This window comes from Bufo bufo, chromosome 6 (genome assembly GCF_905171765.1).
Source record: "Bufo bufo chromosome 6, aBufBuf1.1, whole genome shotgun sequence".
NCBI lineage: Eukaryota > Metazoa > Chordata > Amphibia > Anura > Bufonidae > Bufo > Bufo bufo.
Window position 1 is genome coordinate 202,417,778 of NC_053394.1, and position 18,978 is coordinate 202,436,755.

Consider the following 18,978-nt stretch of genomic DNA (forward strand, 5'->3'; position numbering starts at 1 on the left):
TCACCTAGAATCAAGCCAACAGGAAAACACAAATAAAGGGATAGACTTATCTGAGGAACCATCAGTAGCAACTTCTAGCAGTGAGCACAATCCAGGAAGTAGTATAAACCGCAAAGTGAGGCAGTATGGGAGGGGATATAAAAGGAGGCAATCACTGCTAATAGATGACAGCTGGTAGAGGGAGAAGAGATGTCAAAACGAAACCAAAACAAAAGAACATCATGCAGGAGGTACTGAAGAACGTCTGTCAGAACTTCTCAGATATCTGGCGGTGACACTTACCTTCAGGAACATCACATCCAATGTTTCATACGGTCTGCTCAGCTGTAGGCCCTCACTACAATGTTTTATTGGGTTCACTCACCTTCAGGCCCTCACCTCCAATGTTTTCCAGGGTCAACTCACCAGCGGGCCCTCAACCATAATGTTTAAGAGGGTCAGCTGAGCAGCAGGCCCTCACCCGTAAAATTTTGGAGGGTAACCAGCAGGCCCTTGCTCCTAATGTTTTTTGAAGGGTGTGTATTATGCCCTCCTTTATGTGTAATAAAAGGTGCATTGGTGCATTGGAGTGCCTTTTCCTTGCAATTTTTGGCAGGCCTTATACTTACTGCACAGGCTGTATGGGTGTAGGAGTCCCACTACCTGAACTATTGTAGCACCATGTGAATAAGGCCCTCCTTTATGTGATATAGAGGCTGTATCCCATTTTTTTCTTGTAATTTTTGGCAGCACTTACACTGTTCAATTGAATCTACAGGAAAGAATGTTTCCTAACAATTTTTCCTCTAAAAAGGATTTTTTTTTGTGGGGAGGGGTTTTGGGACGTTTTTTTTGTCAGTCTGTAAAAATTGCTTACAACTCGGACAACATGGTTCCCCACGAGCGACATTGGTGTCCAAGATGCATCCAGACATTGTCCCCCTATTGTTCCTGATCGATTTCAGAGGTGTTTTCATCCCTTTCAGACCTTTTCCTATGAACCAGGCACCCTCCCCTCATCCAAGCAAGGGGTGCCGGGTTGCCTCCCATTGACTTCCATTATACTCGGGTGCTCGGACCGAACACCCGAACACACGAACACTTTGGTGCTCGCTCATCACTATTAACTCTGCGATCTACAACGATTTTGTTTTGTGGGTGCAGTGCAACATTTTTTTACCCTGCCCTGAGCCCAGTGACACAGAAAAATTACTTTTATCCGCCTGTTAGTTAGGTGGGCGTCGGCGGCCATTTTGTGAAAGTTCAGTGCACCAGCACAGATATGTGCCAGGGACAATAATTTTACCCTGTTCTTTTAGTTCAGCGAGCAACATATACCCACTTTTTAAAGGGCTTCTGTCACCCCCCAAAAGTAATTTTTCATTTTTGGGCTAATTAAAATCCTTATAGTGTGATTTATCAATATATAGTGCTCTTACCCTTTTCCGTTGTCTAGTTTCTTTAAAAAACGCACTTTTATAAGATGTAAATTACCTCTCTACCAGCAAGTAGGGCGGTTACTTGCTGGTAGCCGACCGCATCCTCCTTTCAAAAAAACACCCCCTCCTCCTCCTCCTCTGCATTCTAAATCTCGCGCCTGCACCGTACCGGTCTTCAGTCGGCACAGGCGCACTGATAGGAGGACGCTTGCTCGGCCGCTCCTTCCTCAGTGCGCCTGCGCCGATGACGTCACATCTACACCCGACGCAGGCGCACTGAGGAAGCGGCGACCGAGCGAGCGTCCTCCTATCAGTGCGCCTGCGCCGACTGAAGACCGGTACGGCACAGGCATGAGATTTAGAATGCAGACAGGGCCAGCCAGAGGAGGAGAACACTCGCTGGCCCTGTCAATCAACAGGAGGAGGGGGCGTTATTTTGAAAGGAGGTTGCGGCGGCTACCAGCAAGTAACCGCCCTACTTGCTGGTAGCCAGGTAATTAACATATTATAAAAGTGCGATTTTTAAAGAAACTAGACAACGGAAAACGGTAAGAGCACTATATATTGATAAATCGCACTATAAGGATTTTAATTAGCCCAAAAATTAAAAAAGACTTTTGGGGGGTGACAGAAGCCCTTTAAGTGCACCTGCACTGCATATGTGCCAGGGGAAGGCAAAATAATATAGGGAATCGTTCTGTGAGTTCAGGGACCCAGGGGGTGACATATTCACATTTTTTTCTGTAAAGTACAATCCAAGTAAATCCATCTGTTAGATTCTATGGGGACAAATTATAATTTTTTTTGCTAAAAAGTACATTTGCGCCTTGCACTGCATTTGTGATAGTCCAATACAAGCGTTAAATACCACTGTTATATTCTGGTTTTAAAAAAACACCCATTTTGTGCAAGACACTGCATTTGGGGCCTTTGCTGCATTTATGACAGTCAAATACAAGCTTTAAATACTGCAGTTATATTCTGGGTTTCAAAAAACACCCATTTTGTGTAAGACCCTACATTTGGGGCCTTTGCTTCATTTGTAACAGTCAAATACAAGTGTTAAATGCCGCTGTTATATTCTGGTTTTAAAAAAAACACCCATTTTGTTCAGGACCCTACATTTGGGGCCTTTGCTGCATTTGTGACAGTCAAATACAAGCTTTAAATACTGCAGTTATATTCTGGGTTTAAAAAAACACCCATTTTGTGCAAGACACTACATTTGGGGCCTTTGCTGCATTTGTGACAGTCAAATACAAGCGTTCAATACCGCTGTTATATTCTGTTTTTTTTAAAAACAACCATTTTGTGCAAGACAATGGGCCAGATTTATCATTACTCTGACAGCTCACTCCACTTTAACATATGGCTAAAGTCAGTTTTAGCCAAGTCAGATTTATGATCGGCCCTTTAAGACTGTAATAAATGTGGTTTGACGGTAGCAGTTTATCCGTCAGTAAGCAGCTTTACAAAACTCGCACATCTTTACGAAAAAGTCGCACGTTTTTATGAAAAAGTCGCATGTTCTATTAAAAAGTCTCATAAGATAAGCATGGTCCTCACTGGAGTGAAATTGCGACTTTTTTGCGACTTTTTAAATAGTCCTAATAGTAAATCTGTCTAGAGATTCATTTACATAAGAAAACACGCCCACTTTCAGAAAACTGGCGAGCATAGTGCAGAGCAGAAAAAAGTCGCAAATTTGTGCGCAGTTTTAGCGTTTGGGACTTTTTCACTCCATTATTCTGACCTGAGCTAATGATAAATCTGGCCCAATACATTTAAAAACATAGAAACATAGAATGTGTCGGCAGATAAGAACCCTTTGGCCCATCTAGTCTGCCCAATATACTGAATACTATGATTAGCCCCTGGCCCTATCTTATATGAAGGATGGCCTTATGCCTATCCCATGCATACTTAAACTCCTTCACTGTATTTGCAGCTACCACTTCTGGAGGAACCAAACAAGAAAGAGGCCTCACTTATAATGCCATGATTGAGGGCAAACAAGAAAAACAACTATATTAACCTAAAGTGTTGTCTAACAAACAACAAATGGATGCCCAATATATTTAAAAATATATATTTTATTTCATAATAATAGACAATACATAATTATTGGGGTATTTAAGATAACAAAAAAAGGTTTGAAGAGTCAGCAGAAAACCCCAGATGCCGCAGTCCCCCGGCCGGTTTCTCTGTGACCAGCCAAAAGATGGAGCACATGTCAGGTGTGTATAAAGTATGCAGTATGGTGATTCACAGAAAAGAAGGGGGGTATGTAATATACGGACCACTAGAAAATAATACTAACTGATCGTCACCTTAGTGCATAGCCGCAGGATGAGTCTCAAGTGCTGGATCCTAATGTTTCACAAATGGGAACATAGACAAAAGATAATGTCCATATGGGATTCTCAAAATAAATGAATAAATTAGACCCCATACACCAGACCTTCATGAGGGCTGTGAGCAAAAAACTCATCTGTGGATATCTGATGGAAAATCACAACATACCATGAGACATGATGGAGGGCAGAGACAGCAGGCACAGGACAGGCAAAAGACCCCAACGCGCGTTTTGCCTCAGCTTCGTCAGGAGGTAATGTAAGTGTGGCCATAGACTCCTATTTATAGCCCCCATGTGGCTTCAGGGCATAACATAATTAAATACAGCAGCTGGTACTTACTATCGAGCGCTCCTGCCCGATGATGCACGCCGAGTCAATCATGGCAGCGCCGCATTCGTCAGGAGGAGGGGTGGAACGCAAGCCATGCGTTCCAGCCCGCCTCTCAAGGAAATGTACTGGCGTCCCCACGTGACCCGGAGCACAGCGCATCATAGCATAGCGCTGTATCAGCCAATCAAAGCAGGAAGAGGTCGGAGCTGTAAAAATATCAGAACCGCATCCACAATGCTAGACACTATTATTCATATTAAGAAGCCCAGTATACGAAGTCCACATACGGGATATTGTAAGTATAGGACAACAATGGAAAGCTGAATACATCTGAATACATATATGTTTCATTATTAGGAGAGAGAGGTAAATAAACAGTATATCAATAGATATGGGGCTGAATACATTAAGGCACATCTCAAATAGATAGCATTTCAGAAAGATATATATATATATCATTACAATATGTCATCATTATATTGTCACGTGATGGAGCATAACGCATATCGCATATCATATAGTCCACCAAAATCTGCAGCATCACCACCATATAGTCACAACGTATTTTGCAAGTCAATAGAACACATGATCATAACACATAAAATACCATATACGGTTATGAAAATATCAATAATGTAGAAATCACACAATGATGCTTGCCACATACGTGTGCCCAACCACATGACAATACAAACAGGATATGTATCACAAATAGATATCATACATTACTAGAGAAGTGCCCTATTACAACATACCAGTACATGGAAATATCTCACATTAGGGTCCTCATACATAGGGTAGATATCAAACATGATTACATAAATTACCTTACAAAATTAATATCATGTATGCTAAATACCAAACATGATTACCAACAAATTAAAAAAACATCAACCCAGTGCATACTATATATTATGTAATTACATAATCATCATGATCCCTAATAGTGTCCATTTGTTCACTGCCTAAACAGATTAACAGATGTGAATAGACTTAATAATACTATCAAAGTAACCATAATCCATGATTGATGGTGATAAGTATACCTGCATTATCAAGGGTGACAAAAGTATTTTTTTATGTCAACCCAGCATGGTCAGGCACACTACCACCCTTAAAGTGCTCAATAAATAGGAAAAAATTCATTATAATCATTAAAATACAGTGATGCAACTTATTGTCTAGTCAGTGTGACACGGCGCCATAGCCAAAAATAATTCATCACACTGGCTCTCCAATAACTAAACTAACCACACCAATCAAGTGTCAACGTCATAATGCTCACCCACCATTGAGCTAGAAAAGTTATTATCCAGCTAATATGACCAAGGCACCTAGGCCTCCATATAATAGGTCAAATCGGCTCTCTACTGACTACAATGGCCTAGACATCCAATCCTCAACCATAACACTAAACCAAAAGTACATAAGTGTCATTCAGTGTATATAATACAAGTCCCATATGTAGAGGTCCATCCCAATATTGGCATAGTGGTCCATCTTCCATACTCATAGTATGTCTCATATCCAACTCTTCATTCGCAGCGTGTATAGAAGCCATCCCTCTCCTTACAGCACTTCAGACATCACTTTACATGACCACGCAGAAAACTAAATAAATAAAAAAAGCTGTTAAAATCACTGAAAAATTCAGTACATGCGCTAACCTAAATAAAGGATTTGAAACTCAAGGCCTCATTCAATCCATGAGGAGTCACAGTTTTGAGCAAAACCATCAATTTTGTTTCTTTTTGGAAGAGACACCGTTTGATATTGCCCCCCCTAATTCCCAATCGTACCCGGTCTATCCCTTTAAAAGAGATACCCCTAGGATTGCAGTTATGGGCTTCCCTAAAATGTTTGGCCACTGGTTTTAATTTTCTGAGTTTTTCAGGTTCAACCATCTCAGCAGCCGCCTTGATGTCCCAGATGTGCTCTAAGACTCTCGTCTTGAGTGCCCTCGTAGTCATCCTGATGTAGATCAGGCCACAGGGGCACTCAGCATGATAGACCACTGCCTCTGTTTTACAGGAGATGTGATGTACGATTTTGTACTCCTTCTCCCTGCTTGTGTTGGTGAATTTGTCTGTTCTTATCATGTATTTACATGCAGTACAGTCCCCACATGGAAAAAATCCCCACTGTGGGCCCTTGTCCCCAAAAATTCCACCTTTATTAGGGGCTACATAATGGCTCCTAGTCACAATGTCTCTAAGGTTTTGTGCTCTCTTCCAAGTGACCAATGGTCTCTCAGAAATAACCTTCTTGAGGTCCCTATCTGTTCGAGAATATCCTGTAATTGTCTCCATTGGGCATTGAAGTTAGTAATGAATATAGGAAAACCATAATTACTTTCTTTCTTACGGGGAGGAGGGTTTAATAGGTTAACCCTAGGGGAGTTCTTAGCCCTGATATAACCTTTCCTGATCACTTTCCAACTATAACCCCTCTCCCGGAATCTCCTAGATAGGTCTTCTGCCTCTCGTTCGAAACTGGCTTCACTGGCCAATGGGTATCGCCCGGGAGACCTGTGGGTAATGCGAGGACGAGGAGAATAATAATGAATTGGTGGCCGTGGGCTTCCTGTGTATATCAAAGCCCAAAAGGCCATCTTTCTCCACAGTGATAGCTAGTAGTGTTGAGCGCGAATATTCGAATATCGAATTTTTTTCGCGAATATCGGCACTTCGCTAATTCGCGAATATTTCGAATATAGTGATATAAATTCGATATTTCGAATATTCTTTTTTTTAAATTTTTTTTATTGTTATATTTTTTTCTTTCCCACTTCCCTAAAGTTGTTCTTACCTGTCCTTTGGATTCCTGGCTGCTCCAGTCAGTGCCCGTTGCCGCTTCTGCCGACTTCCGTGCTCATGGAGCGTCCCCATCACCATGGGAACGTCTCCATATACTAGAATGTACTGTCGGATTTGAGAATTACGTGAAAAATCGCAATTTGATTATTTCAAGTTATAATAATCGAATTTCGATTTTAACTTAGCACTGCTATATTTAATTCTAGCCTAATATGGAATATAGCAGTGCTAAGGTAAAATCGAAATTCGATTATTATAACTTGAATTTTTTTTTTTTTTTTATTGTTATATTTTTTTCTTTACCACTTCCCTTAAAGTTGTTCTTACCTGTCCTTTGGATTCCTGGCTTTCTGGCTGCTCCAGTCAGTGCCCGTTGCCGCTTCTGCCGACTTCCGTGCTCATGGAGCGTCCCCATCACCATGGGAACGTCTCCATATACTAGAATATACTGTCGGATTTGAGAATTACGTGAAAAATCGCAATTCGATTATTTCAAGTTATAATAATCGAATTTCGATTTTAACTTAGCACTGCTATATTTAATTCTAGCCTAATATGGAATATAGCAGTGCTAAGTTAAAATCGAAATTCGATTATTATAACTTGAATTAATCGAATTGCGATTTCAACTTGGACCTGGTTTACTATGGTTGGCTTGGTAGAATTAGCGAATATGACGAATGTATTCGTCATATTCCACAAAACGAATATAACGAATGTATTCGTCATATTCCACAAAACGAAGATAACGAAGTATTCTCCATCTTCGTTTTAGCTACCTATTCATCAACTTCGCTAATTCTAGCAATCATATAGGAAAGTTTACTATAGAGACAGCTAAGTTTAATTTGCTATGCGATTATATTACTTTGCTTTTTTTATATAAATAGAATAATTATAATAATTATCAGGTAGTATAATTATTCTATTTTTTTTTTTTTTAAAAAGCAGTCATATTCGCATAGCGAATTAAACTTAGCTGTCTCTATAGTAAACTTTCCTATATGATTGCTAGAATTAGCGAAGTTGATGAATAGGTAGCTAAAACGAAGATGCAGAATACTTCGTTATCTTCGTTTTGTGGAATATGACGAATACATTCGTTATATTCGTTTTGTGGAATATGACGAATACATTCGTCATATTCGCTAATTCTACCAAGCCAACCATAGTAAACCAGGTCCAAGTTGAAATCGCAATTCGATTAATTCAAGTTATAATAATCGAATTTCGATTTTAACTTAGCACTGCTATATTCCATATTAGGCTAGAATTAAATATAGCAGTGCTAAGTTAAAATCGAAATTCGATTATTATAACTTGAAATAATCGAATTGCGATTTCAACGTAATTCTCAAATCCGACAGTACATTCTAGTATATGGAGATGTTCCCATGGTGATGGGGATGCTCCATGAGCACGGAAGTCGGCAGAAGCGGCAACGGGCACTGACTGGAGCAGCCAGGAAGCCAGGAATCCAAAGGACAGGTAAGAACAACTTTAAGGGAAGTGGGAAAGAAAAAAATATAACAATAAAAAAAAAATATAAAAAAATTCAAGTTATAATAATCGAATTTCGATTTTAACTTAGCACTGCTATATTCCATATTAAGCTAGAATTAACGAATATGGAATATAGCAGTGCTAAGTTAAAATCGAAATTCGATTATTATAACTTGAATTAATCGCATTGCTATTTCAATAGGAGAGTAGCCTTTAAGTTAAAATCGCAATACGCGATTATTTAAATCGCATATTAATCGCGATAACAAGAGTAATGACGAATATTCGATTTTGACGAATATAAAACGAATATTCTATCGAATATTCGCGAATTTCGTCGAAATCGAATATGGCACCTGCCGCTCATCACTAATAGCTAGGCCAAGGAACTCAACACGTTCCCCACTGTAGGTCCATGTTAATTTGATGTTCTGGTCATTCGAGTTGAGATCCTGCAGAAACCCCTCCAAGTGCGACGTCGAGCCCTGTCAGATGAACAAAACGTTGTCTATATATCTCGACCACGAGACCACGGCGTCATGACCCTCCACATTCATAACAATCTCCCTCTCGCACAGCCCCAGGAACAAATTGGCATACGAGGGCGCGCATGTCGCCCCCATCGCCGTTCCCCGGAGCTGTAGGAAATAGCGGTCCTTGAATGTGAATGCATTGTGTTTCAATGCGAATTCTAGTAGTGTCATGACCAATTCGACCAAGTCACTATCCAGATTGATTGTATTCAGAAAGAATCGAGACGCCCGTAGCCCGTGGTCGTGACAGATAGACGTGTACAGGGACTCGACGTCGCACATGACCAAAAGCATCTCACGATCCAAATGCATCTCACTAAGTCTCTTAAGGACATCAGTGGTGTCGCGTACAAAAGAAGGCAGGGTCTCTACACATTTCTGTAGATAGAAGTCTACAAAACAGCAGATGGTCTCGCACAGACCCCCAATCCCATACACTATGGGTCTCCCCGGTGGTATTTTAGCATTTTTATGTATTTTAGGGAGTAGATAAAATGTGGGAACCACCGGGAACTCAGTAACCAGGCCCTCCCACATTTTACCACTAATAATACCACTCTTGTATGCATTCCTGAGGATCCTATCCAGTTCACTTTTTGCATCATGGGTAGGGATGAGCGAACCCGAACTGTATAGTTCGGGTTCGTACCGAATTTTGGGGTGTCCGTGACACGGACCCGAACATTTTCGTAAAAGTCTGGGTTCGGGTTCGGTGTTCGGCGCTTTCTTGGCGCTTTTTGAAAGGCTGCAAAGCAGCCAATCAACAAGCGTCATACTACTTGCCCCAAGAGGCCATCACATGCCTACTATTGGCATGGCTGTGATTGGCCAGTGCAGCATGTGACCCAGCCTCTATATAAGCTTGGGTCATGTAGCGCTGCACGTCACTCTGCTGTTACAAGTGTAGGGAGAGGTTGCAGCTGTGACGTTAGGGCGAGATTAGGCAGTGATTAACTCCTCCAAAACACTTAAGACAGTGATCGATCTACAGCTGTGGATCATTGAACTGCTGCTATTCAATTGCTCACTGTTTTTAGGCTGCCCAGAGCGTTTTTCAGTCACTTTTTTCTGGGGTGATCGGCGGCCATTTTGTGGCTTGTGGTGCGCCAGCACAAGCTGCCACCAAGTCCATTTAACCATCAATAGTGTGGTTATTTTTTGCTATATCCTAAATCAGGGGCAAGCTGTCACCAAGTCCATTTAACCATCAAAAGTGTGGTTAATTTTTGGCTATATCCTACATCAAGGGCAAGCTGCCACCAAGTCCATTTAACCATCAATAGTGTGGTTATTTTTTGGCTATATCCTACATCAGGGGCAAGATGCCACAAAGTCCATTTAACCATCAATAGTGTGGTTATTTTTTGGCTATATCCTACATCAGGGGCAAGCTGCCACCAAGTCCATTTAACCATCAATAGTGTGGTTATTTTTTGGCTATATCCTACATTAGGGACTTGGCTGTGCTTGCTATTTTATTGAGGGGTGAAATACAATTGCCAAAATAGCAGTACCCTAAATCTGGTGTTTCAGCTGTGGCCAGCCAATTGTAATACTGTCTGCTGTCTGGCAAAGGATATATTTTTGTTCTGGGTTGAAATACAATTCCCAACTTAGCAATTTCCTAAATTAGTGGTTTCTGCTGTATCAGGGCTACTTTAAATCTATCCATAAAAGGGTATATTAGATTCAAGGTGCTGATAGGGTCATTCTCAATAACTTCACACACACGCTACTGTGCATATCCAAGTCTAATTCTGTCCGTAAACGTATACCTGTCACCCAGCGCCTAAATAATAGGCCTCAAATTTATATTCAGCTAAATCTGTGGTTATTGCTGTAGCTGGTCAAGTTATATTGTGTCCGTCAAAGCACAGTTTTTGTTCTGGGTTGAAATACAATTCCCAACCTAGCAATTTCCTAAATTAGTGTTTTCTGCTGTATCAGGCCTACTTTAAATCTATCCATAAAAGGGTATATTAGATTCAAGGTGCTGATAGGGTCATTCTCAATAACTTCACACACACGCTACTGTGCATATCCAAGTCTAATTCTGTCCGTAAACGTATACCTGTCACCCAGCGCCTAAATAATAGGCCTCAAATTTATATTCAGCTAAATCTGTGGTTATTGCTGTAGCTGGTCAAGTTATATTGTGTCCGTCAAAGCACAATTTTTGTTCTGGGTTGAAATACAATTCCCAACCTAGCAATTTCCTAAATTAGTGGTTTCTGCTGTATCAGGCCTACTTTAAATCTATCCCTAAAAGGGTATATTAGATTCAAGGTGCTGATAGGGTCATTCTCAATAACTTCACACACACGCTACTGTGCATATCCAAGTCTAATTCTGTCCGTAAACGTATACCTGTCACCCAGCCCTAAATAATAGGCCTCAAATTTATATTCAGCTAAATCTGTGGTTACTGTTGTGCCTGTATTAGTGTAATACGGTACCTAAATAGATAGCCAGATAGTGTTAGGTGTCTGTAAAAAAAGGCCTGAATTTGAATTCAATACATTGGGCCAAAAAATATTTTTCTTATTGTGGTGAACGGTAACAATGAGGAAAACATCTAGTAAGGGACGCGGACGCGGACATGGTTGTGGTGGTGTTAGTGGACCCTCTTTTGGTGCTGGGAGAGGACGTGGCCATTCTGCCACAGCCACACGTCCTAGTGTACCAACTACCTCAGGTCCCAGTAGCCGCCAGAATTTACAGGGATATTAGGTGGGGCCCAATGCCGTTCTAAGGATGGTAAGGCCTGAGCAGGTACAGGCATTAGTCAATTGGGTGGCCGACAGTGGATCCAGCACGTTCACATTATCTCCCACCCAGTCTTCTGCAGAAAGCGCACAGATGGCGCATGAAAACCAAGCCCATCAGTCTGTCACATCACCCCCATGCATATCAGGGAAACTGTCTGAGCCTCAAGTTATGCAGCAGTCTCTTATGCTGTTTGAAGACTCTGCTGGCAGGGTTTCCCAAGGGCATCCAACTAGCCCTTCCCCAGCGGTGGAAGACATAGAATGCACTAACGCACAACCACTTATGTTTCCTGATGATGAGGACATGGGAATACCACCTCAGCACGTTTCTGATGATGACGAAACACAGGTGCCAACTGCTGCGTCTTTCTGCAGTGTGCAGACTGAACAGGAGGTCAGGGATGAAGACGATGCAGGGAACGATGAGGTCCTAGACCCCACATGGAATGAAGGTCGTGCCACTGACTTTCACAGTTCGGAGTAAGAGGCAGTGGTGAGACCGAGCCAACAGCGTAGCAAAAGAGGGAGCAGTGGGCAAAAGCAGAACACCCGCCGCCAAGAGACTCCGCCTGCTAATGACCGCCGCCATCTGGGACCGAGCACCCCAAAGGCAGCTTCAAGGAGTTCCCTGGCATGGCACTTCTTCAAACAATGTGCTGATGACAAGACCCGAGTGGTTTGCACGCTGTGCCATCAGAGCCTGAAGCGAGGCATTAACGTTCTGAACCTTAGCACAACCTGCATGACCAGGCACCTGCATGCAAAGCATGAACTGCAGTGGAGTAAACACCTTAAAAACAAGGAAGTCACTCAGGTTCCCCCTGCTACCTCTTCTGCTGCTGCCGCCTCGGCCTCTTCTGCTGCTGCCGCCTCGGCCTCTTCCTCCGCCTCTGGAGGAACGTTGGCACCTGCCGCCCAGCAAACATGGGATGTACCACCAACACCACCACCTGCGTCACCAAGCATCTCAACCATGTCACACGGCAGCGTTCAGCTCTCCATCTCACAAACATTTGAGAGAAAGCGTAAATTCCCACCTAGCCACCCTCGATCCCTGGCCCTGAATGCCAGCATTTCTAAACTACTGGCATATGAAATGCTGTCATTTAGGCTGGTGGACACAGACAGCTTCAAACAGCTCATGTCGCTTGCTGTCCCACAGTATGTTGTTCCCAGCCGGCACTACTTCTCCAAGAGAGCCGTGCCTTACCTGCACAACCAAGTATCCGATAAAATCAAGTGTGCACTGCGCAACGCCATCTGTGGCAAGGTCCACCTAACCACAGATACGTGGACCAGTAAGCACGGCCAGGGACGCTATATCTCCCTAACTGCACACTGGGTAAATATAGTGGCGGCTGGGCCCCAGGCGGAGAGCTGTTTGGCGCACGTCCTTCCGCCGCCAAGGATCGCAGGGCAACATTCTTTGCCTCCTGTCTCCTCCTCAACAGCTTCCTCCTCCTCTTCTTCCACCTGCTCATCCAGTCAGCCACACACCTTCACCACCAACTTCAGCACAGCCCGGGGTAAACGTCAGCAGGCCATTCTGAAACTCATATGTTTGGGGGACAGGCCCCACACCACACAGGAGTTGTGGCGGGGTATAGAACAACAGACCGACGAGTGGTTGCTGCCGGTGAGCCTCAAGCCCGGCCTGGTGGTGTGCGATAATGGGAGAAATCTCGTTGCAGCTCTGGGACTAGCCGGTTTGATGCACATCCCTTGCCTGGCGCATGTGCTGAATTTGGTGGTGCAGAAGTTCATTTACAACTACCCCGACATGTCAGAGCTGCTGCATAAAGTGCGGGCCGTCTGTTCGTGCTTCCGGCGTTCACATCCTGCTGCTGCTCGCCTGTCTGCGCTACAGCGTAACTTCGGCCTTCCCGCTCACCGCCTCATATGCGACGTGCCCACCAGGTGGAACTCCACCTTGCACATGCTGGACAGACTGTGCGAGCAGCAGCAGGCCATAGTGGAGTTTCAGCTGCAGCACGCACGGGTCAGTCGCACTGCGGAACAGCCCCACTTCACCACCAATGACTGGGCCTCCATGCGAGACCTGTGTGCCCTGTTGCGCTGTTTGAGTACTCCACCAACATGGCCAGTGGCGATGACGCCGTTATCAGCGTTACAATACCACTTCTATGTCTCCTTGAGAAAACACTTAGGGCGATGATGGAAGAGGAGGTGGCCCAGGAGGAGGAGGAGGAAGAGGGGTCATTTTTAGCACTTTCAGGCAGGTCTCTTCGAAGTGACTCAGAGGGAGGTTTTTTGCAACAGCAGAGGCCAGGTACAAATGTGGCTAGACAGGGCCCACTACTGGAGGACGAGGAGGACGAGGATGAGGTGGAGGAGGATGAGGATGAAGCATGTTCACAGCGGGGTGGCACCCAACGCAGCTCGGGCCCATCACTGGTGCGTGGCTGGGGGGAAACACAGGACGATGACGATACGCCTCCCACAGAGGACAGCTTGTCCTTACCTCTGGGCAGCCTGGCACACATGAGCGACTACATGCTGCAGTGCCTGCGCAACGACAGCAGAGTTGCCCACATTTTAACGTGTGCGGACTACTGGGTTGCCACCCTGCTGGATTCACGGTACAAAGACAATGTGCCCACCTTACTTCCTGCACTGGAGCGTGATAGGAAGATGCGCGAGTACAAGCGCACGTTGGTAGACGTTAGAGAGCATTCCCAAATGTCACTGGGGAACAAGTGGAAGCCCAAGGCGAAGGCAGAGGAGGAGCAAGAGGTCGCCAACGCAGCTGTGTCACGGCCAGCTCCTCTGAGGGCAGGGTTAGCATGGCAGAGATGTGGAAAAGTTTTGTCACCATGCCACAGCTAACTGCACCACCAGCTGATACGGAACGTGTTAGCAGGAGGCAACATTTCACTAACATGGTGGAACAGTACCTGTGCACACCCCTCCACGTACTGACTGATGGTTTGGCCCCATTCAACTTCTGGGTCTCCAAATTGTCCACGTGGCCAGAGCTAGCCTTTTATGCCTTGGAGGTGCTGGCCTGCCCGGCGGCCAGCGTTTTGTCTGAACGTGTATTCAGCACGGCAGGGGGCGTCATTACAGCCAAACGCAGCCGCCTGTCTACAGCCAATGTGGACAAGCTGACGTTCATAAAAATGAACCAGGCATGGATCCCACAGGACCTGTCCATCCCTTGTGCAGATTAGACATTAACTACCTCCCCTTAACCATATATTATTGTACTCCAGGGCACTTCCTCATTCAATCCTATTTTTATTTTCATTTTACCATTATATTGCGGGGCAACCCAAAGTTGAATGAACCTCTCCTCTGTCTGGGTGCCGGGGCCTAAAAATATCTGACAGTGGCCTGTTCCAGTCGTGGGTGACATGAAGCCTGATTCTCTGCTATGACATGAAGACTGATTCTCTGCTGAGTCGCTGACATGAAGCCTGAATCTCTGTTATGGGACCTCTCTCCTCTGTCTGGGTGCCGGGGCCTAAATTATATGACAATGGACTGTTCCAATGTTGGGTGACGTGAAGCATGATTCTCTGCTATGACATGAAGCCAGATTCTCTGCTATGGGACCTCTCTCCTCTGCCTGGGTGCCTGGGCCTAAATATCTGACAATGGACTGTTCCAGTGGTGGGTGACGTGAAGCATGATTCTCTGCTATGACATAAAGACTGATTCTCTGCTGACATAAAGCCTGATTCTATGTTATGGGACCTCTCTCCTCTGTCTGGGTGCCGGGGCCTAAATTATTTGACAATGGACTGTTCCAATGTTGGGTGACGTGAAGCATGATTCTCTGCTATGACATGAAGACTGATTCTCTGCTGACATGAAGCCTGAATCTCTGTTATGGGACCTCTCTCCTCTGCCTGGGTGCCGGGGCCTAAATATTTGACAATGGACTGTTCCAGTGGTGGGTGACGTGAAGCCTGATTCTCTGCTATGACATGAAGACTGATTCTCTGCTGACATGAAGCCAGATTCTCTGCTATGGGACCTCTCTCCTCTTCCTGGGCCTAAATATCTGACAATGGACTGTTCCAGTGGTGGGTGACGTGAAGCATGATTCTCTGCTATGACATGAAGACTGATTCTCTGCTGACATGAAGCCAGATTCTCTGCTATGGGACCTCTCTCCTCTGCCTGGGTGCCTGGGCCTAAATATCTGACAATGGACTGTTTCAGTGGTGGGTGACGTGAAGCATGATTCTCTGCTATGACATGAAGACTGATTCTCTGCTGACATGAAGCCAGATTCTATGTTATGGGACCTCTCTCCTCTGTCTGGGTGCCGGGGCCTAAATTATATGACAATGGACTGTTCCAATGTTGGGTGACGTGAAGCATGATTCTCTGCTATGACATGAAGACTGATTCTCTGCTGACATGAAGCCTTAATCTCTGTTATGGGACCTCTCTCCTCTGCCTGGGTGCCGGGGCCTAAATATCTGACAATAGACTGTTCCAGTGGTGGGTGACGTGAAGCCTGATTCTCTGCTATGACATGAAGACTGATTCTCTGCTGACATGAAGCCAGATTCTCTGCTATGGGACCTCTTTCCTCTGCCTGGGTCTAAATATCTGACAATGGACTGTTCCAGTGGTGGGTGACGTGAATCCTGATTCTCTGCTATGACATGAAGACTGATTCTCTGCTGACATGAAGCCTGATTCTCTGCTATGGGACCTTTCTCCAATTGATATTGGTTAATTTTTATTTATTTTATTTTTATTTTTATTCATTTGCCTTTTTAGTGCCGAAAAGTTCGGGTCCCCATTGACTCCAATGGGGTTCGGGACGAATTTCGGGTCGGGTTCGGATCCCGAACCCGAACATTTCCGGGAAGTTCGGCCGAACTTCTCGAACCCGAACATCCAGGTGTTCGCTCAACTCTAATTATGGGATTGGAGTCCAGTTGTAACGGTCACGTCCACACACACACAGGGGGAAGGGTAGTGACCACTGCGCTCCACCCTCACCCCTGGCCCTGCCTACTTGCCTCACGAGTCCTGATGACAGGGGACAACTGGACGGCAGTCCCTAACTTAGGATATGTGCAGGGAAGACAGACAAGACAAAATACGGAACATGAACGGACCGGGTCAGAACCAAGAGAGCTACGCAGTACAACGGATTAAGCAAAGAATGGTCAGGAGAAGCCGGGGTCAAATACCAGGAGAGTAGCGAAGTACAAGAGGAGTCCTAAGAGAGTAGTCAGGTGGGAGCCGAGGTCACAACACCAGGATGGATGCGCAGTACAGGAGGAGCAGGCAGAGGATCGTCAGGGAACGAAATCAGGTGAGTCTTTAGTAGTCCAACAAATATCCAGGAACCTAGAAATTAACAGGCAACCTGTGACTAGCAGGCTGCCTGTATTTATAGTGGGGAGTGAGGGTCATGTGACGTGGCCAGCGTCACATGACCGACAGGCCAACCAGTCGAGCACCGAGTGATCAGCTCGGCGCTCAAGGCAGACTAGGAGCAGGGAACCACCCAGCCAGCAAAGCCGCCCTGGGAATGAGGTCAAGCACAAATCCTCACTCATAAAGCTAAGCAACAGTTCTGCGGGCAATGGGGGACCGAGTGCACCTTCGGAACCCCGTGACACCAGTTTCCGATAACAGGACACATCCCCCAATTGGCGGAACGCCTCCTTCTTATACATTCGCACCGGCCAGATCACAACATTGCCCCCCTTATCTGCAGGTTTGATAACGACATTCTTCATGTTCTTTTAATGCAAGCCGTAGCTCTTTGCTTAGATTATCATTAGATCTAACGTCACATAATTTTTCCAGATCTTGTTTGACTAATTTTACAAAAATTTAAACTGCTGGACATGATGTCGTGGGGGGCCAATGTTGTGACCGGCGGTGCAGATGTATGGGGAATCTAGACTCATCTGGTTCTTGTTCATCTAACAGTGATTGGAGGTCATTCAGGGTCTGTATCTCCAAAGGAGAGAGATCAGAATTGTCTCCACCTCTGCGAAAATATTTTTTGAAACATAGTTTTCTTACGAAGAGTTCCAAGTCTTTCACCGACAGGAAAAAATCAAATTTGCCTGTCGGTGAAAAAGTCAGACCCCTCCGCAAGACTGATAATTGGGGCTGTGTGAGAGTAATATCTGACAGGTTGATTACCTTTAGTATTTCTTTACTCGTTTCCCCAAGGAGTAGTTCTGCCTTGTCTTTCGCTTTGTGGATGGGGTTCTTAGGCAGGAGGTTCAGTTTTCCTCGCCGCCCCCCTCGCCGGATCCCCTGCGCTCGTCTAAAAAAGACTCTCCACATCCTTGGCTATTAGTGGAAGATGTAGACAGAGAGAGAGATGTATTGCGTGTATGGCTTCTTGTCATATGCCAATGATGGACCTTATTATTCTGGAAGTCTACCAAGTCTCTCTGGAATTTTTTCACCTTAAGACCCTGAATTTCTTTTTCCCATCTCACAAGGTCCTCCTCCAATTCACTGTCAAATGACTCACAGGCCTCGACTGGTACAGCCCGCTGAATCTGTTCCCGTATGTTGTCAATTTCCTTCTCTACTGCTACCAGTGACTTTCGATCTTCTTCTGCAGGAAGGCTATTCCATGCATCCACTAATCTCTCAGTAAAGTAATACTTCCTGATATTACTTTTAAACCTTTGCCCCTCTAATTTAAAACTATGTCCTCTTGTAGCAGTTTTTATTCTTTTAAATATTCTCTCTTCTTTTACCTTGTTGATTCCCTTTATGTATTAAAAAGTTTCTATCATATCCCCTCTGTCTCATCTTTCTTTCAAGCTATACATGTTAAGGTCCTTTAATCTTTCCTGGTAAGTTTTATCCTGCAATCCATGTACTAGTTTACTAGCTCTTCTCTGAACTCTCTCCAAAGTATCAATATCCTTCTGGAGATATGATCTCCAGTACTGCACACAATACTCCAAATGAGGTCTCACTAGTGCTCTGTAGAGCGGCATGAGCACCTCCCTCTTTCTACTGGTAATGCCTCTCCCTATACACCCAAGCATTCTGCTACCATTTCCTGCTACTCTATGACATTGTCTGCCTACCTTTAAATCTTCTGATAATGACCCCTAAATCCCTTTCCTCATATACTGAGGTTAGGACTGCATCACTGATTTTATATTCTGCTCTTGGGTTTTTACGCCCCAGGTGCATTATCTTGCACTTATCAACATAAAATTTTAGTTGCCAGATTTTTGACCATTCCTCTAGTTTTCATAAATCCTTTTCCATTTGGTGTA